The sequence below is a fragment of the Papio anubis genome, chromosome 7, assembly GCF_008728515.1.
Source record: "Papio anubis isolate 15944 chromosome 7, Panubis1.0, whole genome shotgun sequence".
Lineage (NCBI taxonomy): Eukaryota > Metazoa > Chordata > Mammalia > Primates > Cercopithecidae > Papio > Papio anubis.
In genome coordinates this window covers 109,301,254-109,309,559 of record NC_044982.1, presented here as the reverse complement: position 1 = coordinate 109,309,559, position 8,306 = coordinate 109,301,254, and the positions used below count along the sequence as shown (strand labels likewise).

At 43.8% G+C, this 8,306-nt stretch overlaps 1 non-coding gene across 1 annotated transcript; it reads right to left on the bottom strand.

Moving 5' to 3' along the window:
- Nucleotides 1-570: 570 nt before the first annotated feature.
- LOC116276033 lies at nucleotides 571-674 on the bottom strand. The gene has a single exon (XR_004185488.1). It is a non-coding gene; the product is annotated as a U6 spliceosomal RNA (small nuclear RNA).
- Between the last annotated feature and the right edge of the window lie 7,632 nt (nucleotides 675-8,306).

The window sequence follows — 8,306 nt, the reverse complement described above, 5'->3', positions numbered from 1 at the left end:
CGGGGAGCATTCTAGGAGAGCAAGGGACACATGCAGCAGCTTCTGGATGGACTGAGATGAGAGAAGGCCACAGAATGCAGCCAGCAAGGCAGAAAGCAGCAGGGGATCCCAGAGGGCACTGCCAACTTGACAGGACTTGGTGACGAGCATCCCAGGGATGGCTTAGCAGCCACCAGAATGACAGCACCCAGCACTACCCACAAAAGAGCATCCTAGTTAGAAACCAGGCCCAGCAACTGACCCTTCCCGGGATGCTTTCTAGGTTATTCAGATGCTCCTTTGTGAGCATAGAGCAGCCTTAGTTCCAAAATCTTGATCCCTTTACCCCCAAATCAGGCCTTCATCCCAGAATACCTCTCTACTATTCCTCCCAGGAAGCCCAGCACATGATTCTCAGGAAAATGGGGTTCTGGGAAGCCTGTGTCAAGATGCCAGGATTCTCAGAGTAAGTGTGCAGTGAAGGGAGGCACCTGGTCCACCTGTCCACTCCACAGGATAAGCACAGTATTCATATGTAGAAATCTCTTTGTCAAAAGACCAGCAGGGATCTCTTTTTTTTTTTTTTTTTTTTTGTTCATGGAATGCTTCACAAATTTGCATGTCATCCTTGCAAAGGGGCCATGCTCATCTCTGTATCGGTACAATTTTGGTGTCTGTGCTGTCGAAGCAAGCATGGAACTCATTATTCAATCCTTAAGCTCCTCCTTCAAGACCCCTTTTTTTTGAGCCACTGCCCATGAACTCCAAAGGTACAGCTTCATAAAAAGGTAAACACAATACAGCGGTTTCCCATCTCTCACCTACTCTAAATCTCTGCATCTTCAGTCTCTCCCTCTGTCTGCGTCACCTCTTTTAGAGTGCAAAATTAAGCAAAAAGAGCCTGAAAAACCCCTTCTAATCAATAATTCAAAATGTTGGTCTCCTGTGACTTTTTTCATTACAATTGTCCAGGTCAGGCATTCATGAATTCTCCAGGATGGAGTTCCCTCCTGGGACACCAAAGTAGAATTAATGTTGTTTTGGGGTAATTATGTGTTTTTTAATTATCCATCTTTTTCTTTTCCTAAACAGCCAGAAAGAATTGTTTATAAATAAAGAAAAATGTTATGGTCTCACAAGTTGGGCATTTGTAAAGAAGGAGATTCAAATGAGCGTACAAATTAGAGTAACAGAAAACATTTTGGGTATTTGCTGAGTCAAGAAAGATGCATTTAGAAAGAGGTGAAAATAGTTCAAGCACCGTTTAAAAACTACTGACATGACATTTCAGCTTTGTAATGAGCACCACTGAGGCATCAGTGGCCTTGCTCTCTATTTTTTCTTTTTTTCTTTTCTTTTTTTTTTTTTTTTTTTTGAGACAGAGTCTCCCTCTGTCATCCAGACTGGAGTGCAGTGGCGCAATCTCAGCTCACTGCAAGCTCCGCCTCCCGGGTTCACGCCATTCTCCTGCTTCAGCCTCCGGAGTAGCAGGGATCACAGACACCTGCTACCACGCTTGGCTAATTTTTTGTATTTTTAGTAGAGACAGGGTTTCACCCTATTAGCCAGGATGGTCTCGATCTCCTGACCTCATGATCTGCCCGCCTCAGCCTCCCAAAGTGCTGGGATTACAGGCGTGAGCCACCGCGCCCGGCCGTTTTTTTTTTTTTTAAGATGGAATCTCACTCTGTCACCCAGGCTGGAGTGCAGTGGTGTGATCTCAGCTCACTGCAACCTCCGCCTCCCAGGTTCAAGTGATTCTCCTGCCTCAGCCTTGCAAGTAGCTGGGACTACAGGCGTGTGCCACCACACCCAGCTAACTTTTTTATTTTTAGTAGAGATGGGTTTTCACAATGTTGGCCAGGCTGGTCTCAAAGTCCTGACCTCAGGTGATCCACCCGCTTTGGCCTCCCAAAGTGCTGGGATTACAGGCATGAGCCACCATGGCCGACCCTTACTCTTTCTTATGCTCTGCCTCCTCCTCTCCTGAACCCCCAGCCCATTACTCTTTCTTCCTAGCTGCAGCAGACATTGCTAGTGACTTAGCTAATACACATTCTCTCCTTCTCTCCATATTCTATTCCAACAATAGGACTCTGATTTTGTTCAGCATGGCAATATGTCCAATTAAAAATACCTCTCCAGTTCCTCTGCAGCTAGACTAGGTGAACCTATTCAGCGAATGAGATGCAAACAGAAGTTTACTGTGTGAGAACTTAGGAAAACAAAACCGACTCAGCTGGCATGGTCTGTGCCTTTGCCTTTCTATCTTCTTTCTGCCTGGAATGTGAAAGTGAAGGCTGGAAGAACAGCAGCCATTTTGCAACCATGAAGATAAAACTCACACATTAAGAATGGCAAAGCAGAGAGCCAAATGAAACACGGACAATTGGACTTTTGGTTTATCCTTTAAGGAACTGAACCAGTCCTGAACAGGCTTCTTTAGTATTCTTGTTACATGTGAAAAACCAACTCTTGTGTGATTACACCACAGTTAGAAGAGTTTTCTGTCATATGCAACCAATGCAAGCCCTAAATGACATACATTTCTATATATCAGGACACTCACAGAGCCAACTATCATCCCAACTATCATCCCAATTTGCATAAGCATCCCTCTTTTGGACCCAACAATTTTGCTGACTCTCTGTTCCAGAAAGAGGCTTTAGCAAGGCCTAATATGGAACCTCACGGAAAACTGTCCTCCACCCACTTAAAACAAGAAAGGACAATGGGCACTTCTGCAGGTTCCATCAACCTGCAGACAGGGAATGCATAATTGAATGATACGGTTTCTGAAAGCAGTAACCTCAGTGGCTACAATGAAAACCGTCCATGATGGTTCAAGCTCACCTCACACTTGCTGGAGCCCCAGCTCCTCAAATCCCTTCTGCACCAGCACATCATCTAGGTGACCCCAGGCTACCTGAATTCACCTGGCCTTGTAGCTCCCCTGACACAGGTGGCCACCCCATCCTTCTTGAAGCAGCTTCTTCTCTGGGCTTCTACAGGACCACTCTCCCGCTTCCCCATACAGCAATGGCTTTTCTCTCCCTCTCCTCCCCCACCTCTATTTGGTTGATTTCCACAGGACCCACTCTGGGTGCTCTCCTTTAACTCTCTCAGTGGCCTCCTCCAGGCCCTGCACAATCACTTATGTGCTGGTGACACGAACATTAGCCTCTAACCCTACCTTTCTTTAGAACTCCAGCCTCTGACATCCAACTGTCTGACACCTCCACTGGGATGTCTCACAAGAATCTCAAGCCCAGCATGTCAAAACTTAAATTTGTATTTCATGCAAATCAAAACCTCAATGAGGCACCATTTCACACCCATTAAAATGACTATTATTTAAAAATGAATGTTGACAAGGTTATAAAAATTGCAACACTTGTGCACTGTTGCTGGGAATGTAAATGGTGTAGTTGCTATGGAAACAATATGGTTTCTCAAAAAGTTAAACACAGAATTCTCCTATAGTCCAGCAATTCCACTTCTGAAAAGTGAAAGCAGGAACTTCAGCCCTTATTTGTACATCAATGTTTATAGCAGCACTATTCAAAACAGTCAATAAGTGGAAGCAACCCAAGTGTTCATTGAGAGATGAGTGGATAAATGAAATGTGGTATATCCATACAATGGAATATTACTCAGCCTTGAAAAGGAAGGAACTTCTGACACATGCTATAACATGGAAGAATCCTGAAGATATAATGCTAAGTGAAATAAGTGAAATAAGTCAATCACAAAAAGATAAATACTGTATGATTCCACTTATCATACTACTCCTAGAGTAGTCAAATTCATAGAAACAGAAAATGGCATAGTGGTTGCCAAGGGCAGGAGGGGGGTCAAAGAATGAAGAGTTACTGATTAATGGTCACATAGTTTCAGAGTGAGATGATGGAAAAATTATGGAGATAGGTGATGGTGATGACTGTACAATAACGTGAATGTACTTAATGTCATTGAACTGTATACTTTAAAATGGTTAGGATGATAAATTTTATGTTATATATGTTTTACTACAATAAAAAATTCATTTCACCCTCTCTTTCTGCCAATCTTCTCTAGTACATACATGGCAGAAGCACCCACCTGCCCAAAACCTGACAGTCATCCTTGACTCCTCCTTTTCCATTTTCCTCTACAATCAAACCCTCAGCAAGCACTAACAATACTACCTTCAAAATGTATCTTCAGTATCCACCCACTTATTTTCACAACAACCACTTGACCCAAGGTGCCCTCATGTCTTACTGGGATGACTGCAAGGGCCTCCTGCCTTATCTCCTCACATCCTCTCCTGCCCTCCTACTAATCACTCTCCACCAGCAACCAAAGCAGCCACTTCCCTGCTTACCACCTTTCCATGGCTGTCCAATGTACCCAGTGCATAAAATCCTAACCGTTTAGCCCTGCAGCCTTGCATAATCCATCCTGTGACTCTCTCTCCAAGTTTACGCCACATTTTCCATGGCTCACTCTTCTCCACCCAAATTGGACTGGAAAAAAACCAGGGCCTTTATCAAGCTGTTCCCTGCCTCGGATGCGCTTCCCACTGGTCCTAGCATAAATCTACTTCTCTTATTTTTCAGGTCTCATCTTAAAAGTCATTTTCTCAGAGAGGCTTTCTATGGCCCCCTAACTAAAGTAGGTCCCCTCTGTTATTTTCGATCATAGCATCCATTTGTAACTCTGTGTCTGTTGATTTGTGTAATGTCTATCTCCACTGCTAGACTGGGAACTCCAGAAAGGAGCAACAATCTTTGTCTTGGTGACCACTGCATTCCAGCCAGAGCCAGGCACCACAGTAGGTACTTAATAAGTGTTTGCTAACTGAATAAAAATATGGAGACTGCTAAATTCTAGTATTTCCATCAGGGGCCAGCAGCTTCTAACCAGGGACAAAGTGGCTTATCTCCCTATTATCCTTAGATATCTACTAACAAAAGTTACACTTTTCATCCCAATGACGTTAGGCTGTGTGCCTAGATGTCTCACAACCACAGAGAAGAATGCTTCCACCAGGGGACACGCCAGTGGTTCCACTGACCTGGATGCTGAGTCTGCCACCCAGCCACTCTGAGCCCTTCTTGTCATTGAGTCATCAGGCAACAGGGGTCACTGCACTGGTGGGAATGATTGATCCTGACTCTCACGAGTGAAATGGGTTGGTCCTACGTAATAGGGTAAGGAGGAGCATGTCTGGGATTCAGGAAATACTCTGGGATGCCTTTTAGTACTCCCTTGTTCTATGATTAAAGTTAATGTAAAACTAAAATACAACCCAGTTCAGGCAGAACTGCTCATGGCCGTGGCCAATGATCAGCAAACTATAGCCCACAGGCCAAATCCAGCTTGGTAAATCCTGTTTTTGTAAATAAAGTTATTGTTGTAACACAGCTATTCCCAGTTGAGTAGTTGTGATAGAGACTGAATGGTCCTCAAAGCCTACATTTTAATATATGACCCTTTACAAAAAACATTTTCTGATTCCTGGCCTAGACCTACAACCTGCCATTCTTGCTGAAGGCAAAGGAAATGTTGAATGAACAATGAATAAAGGTGGTTGTAAATACCAGCTATGACCATGTGACCGGTTGCAGAAATAAGGATTATAATATTTGTGAGTATGTCTTTCTAATTTTTATATACATGTTCATATATATGAACCACATATGTGTTTCCACCTCTACCATTCCTTTATCATCTACATAGATGGGGTTAGTAGCAACTGCACATGTATCTCAGGATTTAAGTTAACATGTATCAAAGGGGGAGTGTGAAGCAGCTAAGACAAGAGTAGACTTAGTCCAAGACAAAAAGGGGTTTTCCACCCTCTTCTGGGGAAAGGGTGAGAAAGTGTTTGGCTCTGTGTGCATTGGTTGTGTCATGTTATGCAGAAGCATGACTCTGCTCTTGTCTTTATTTGGAGAGTATGGTTGAAGGTGATCCATGTGGGTGTCAAGTTGACAGAAGTGGACCACAGTGACTTTCTAATGTGACAACTTGGTTAAGATGAACTACATTTCCCAGAACTCCCTCTCCTGTAGGTTTCCCATTAGGGCAGGGCCCAAGGGAAATCCTTATAGGAGATTTGGAGAGAAGAGAAGCAGCAGCCTTTTGGTCCCGCATGCTGCCACTGATCTGACTTGCAGCCAGGCCTGCAAGTGCTCCAGCTTCCCCTGCATCCTGCTTCAGCTTCTCCAACTCCCAGGCCAGGAACATATGCTTGGCTGCAGGATGAGGGGCCCCGGCTTTTGTAGAACACCTATACCATCAAGGTCAGAGGCAAAAGAAGCAACCCAGGACCCAGTCCATCCCATGGTCTCCAACTTGTGCTTGGGGGTTCCAGCATGCTCTCGCTCTCCTCTACTTCACATCCATCTTCTCTACCCAACAACCTGGTATGTGGACTTCAAGCTCTAGCACAAGATGCAAAAGCCAAATTCCTCTAACAAATCCTATAACAAAACCTGATATATATTAATACATGCAGGACCTCCTGGTGGTTCTGCTTCTCTGATTGAACCCTGAGTGATACACCAAGTAGCTACTAAATTCAAGGTACACTTGAAGTGGTGGCGAAGAGGAACAGACATAAAACCATAAGCTCACGTTATGATGGAAGGAAAATGGGCTAAAATTGCTCAAATAAAAGGGAAGAAAAGGATAAAGCTACAATACAGGCATAAACAATGTGCTCCAGGGACATGGAAGAAGCAAACACTTTGGAGATAGCCAGACCTGAATTATAATCCTGGCACCACCCACCACCAGCTGTGTGACCTTGGTAAATGTCACCCAGGAGTTGTGTTTGCTCCTTCCACTTTCCTCTCTCTGAAAGGGAACTTCTAGGAAACAGAATTGTTTTTGACAGTGGGGAACACGTCAGGAAAGATTTTATATTAAAAGCTGTCACGTTTCACCTTGCAGGAGCGTGGTTCAGCAAAGCATTTTTCCATCTTGTGCATTTTTCCATCTTGTGCATTTTCCATCTTGTGCATTTTTCCATCTTGTGCATTTTCGTGGGATAGTGTGGGAAAAGGTCATCCTGCAAATATTCAAAAGCAATTTCATGAAACAGTGGGCTCTCATCCATCTGCTGTAACAAACTGGCTGGGCTCTGTGGAGCCTTAAGCACTATACATTCAGCGAAATTATGAGTCCCACTGGGGATATATCGTATTTTTTTCAAGGCTGAAATGAAAAGATATACAGGGTACTGTATACATAGGCCTATTATGCTGGGGAAAATATCAGAGCCAGTTTTTGCTGTTTATGGAAGATCAATAATAAATCAACCTGTATAATCTGCAACTGACTGTTTCATTTGTTCTTTAATGTTCCACTGATCTTTTGGAAATGAAGGAACTTCACATAAAACATGTAGTTTGATGAACTTTAATCTTACCCATAATTGGATAATAAAATTGGGTACGTGCAGTAATTAAAAGGATTGTGATGAAAGAGTCGATCTGCAGTTTCACATTGAGCTTCTTCCATAAACCAAGGAGTTCAGTTCAGGGCATATTAGGAATCAAAAAACAGCCCCGTGGGCTAGAAAGCTACATTTTTATTGTTGTTGTTAGAGGGAAAGGTATTTATGGAGAGGATACAGACCATGTCAGTGAGGGCTAATATTATCACCTGGGGAGCTCTGAGATAAGGACATCAGTTTTAAAGATTAGGCTTCGACCTGCTAGTGAGCAGGAAGTAAACTGCTTGGTTTTTACTTAAGTGAGTTCATTTTTCCAGGCTATCTTTAGATTGGTCCATCTATTACACATTTTCCTTTGCTGTCTATTTTACAGAAATGCAGACTTGCAATTTGCACGTAAGCCTGCATGTGCCAAATCCTTGTTTCTGGGCTCTCCAGTAATGCCTGTCATGCCTGCTCACAGCCTTAAAAACGTCTCTCCTTTGCCCAGCTAAGCCCTACGGGGCTGGCTCCCACTGTTTTCTTGAGGCCTCCAAGTACTGGTATCTGACCCCCAGGAGCCTGAGCTGAACCTCCAGCAAAGCTACCATTCCTAGAGCATCCCCTCAACCTGGAGCAGTTCTCTCAATGACTGTTTTCTGTTTTTCAACACTTTTCCTAGGCTATTTCAGTCCTGGCCTTGATCTGCTCCCAACACCCCCATCCTCAACTACTAACTGACCCCAGACCCAACCTTGTGGATCATCTGCCCTCCAAACCAGCTGTAACTCAGCCACTGCACCAGGTCATTAGCCAGGCTACTCTAGTTCCTTCAAATGCTTGCCCTCCAATGACCCTTAACAAACCTTTCTTTGTATCACAGTACATGAAAATAAGGTGA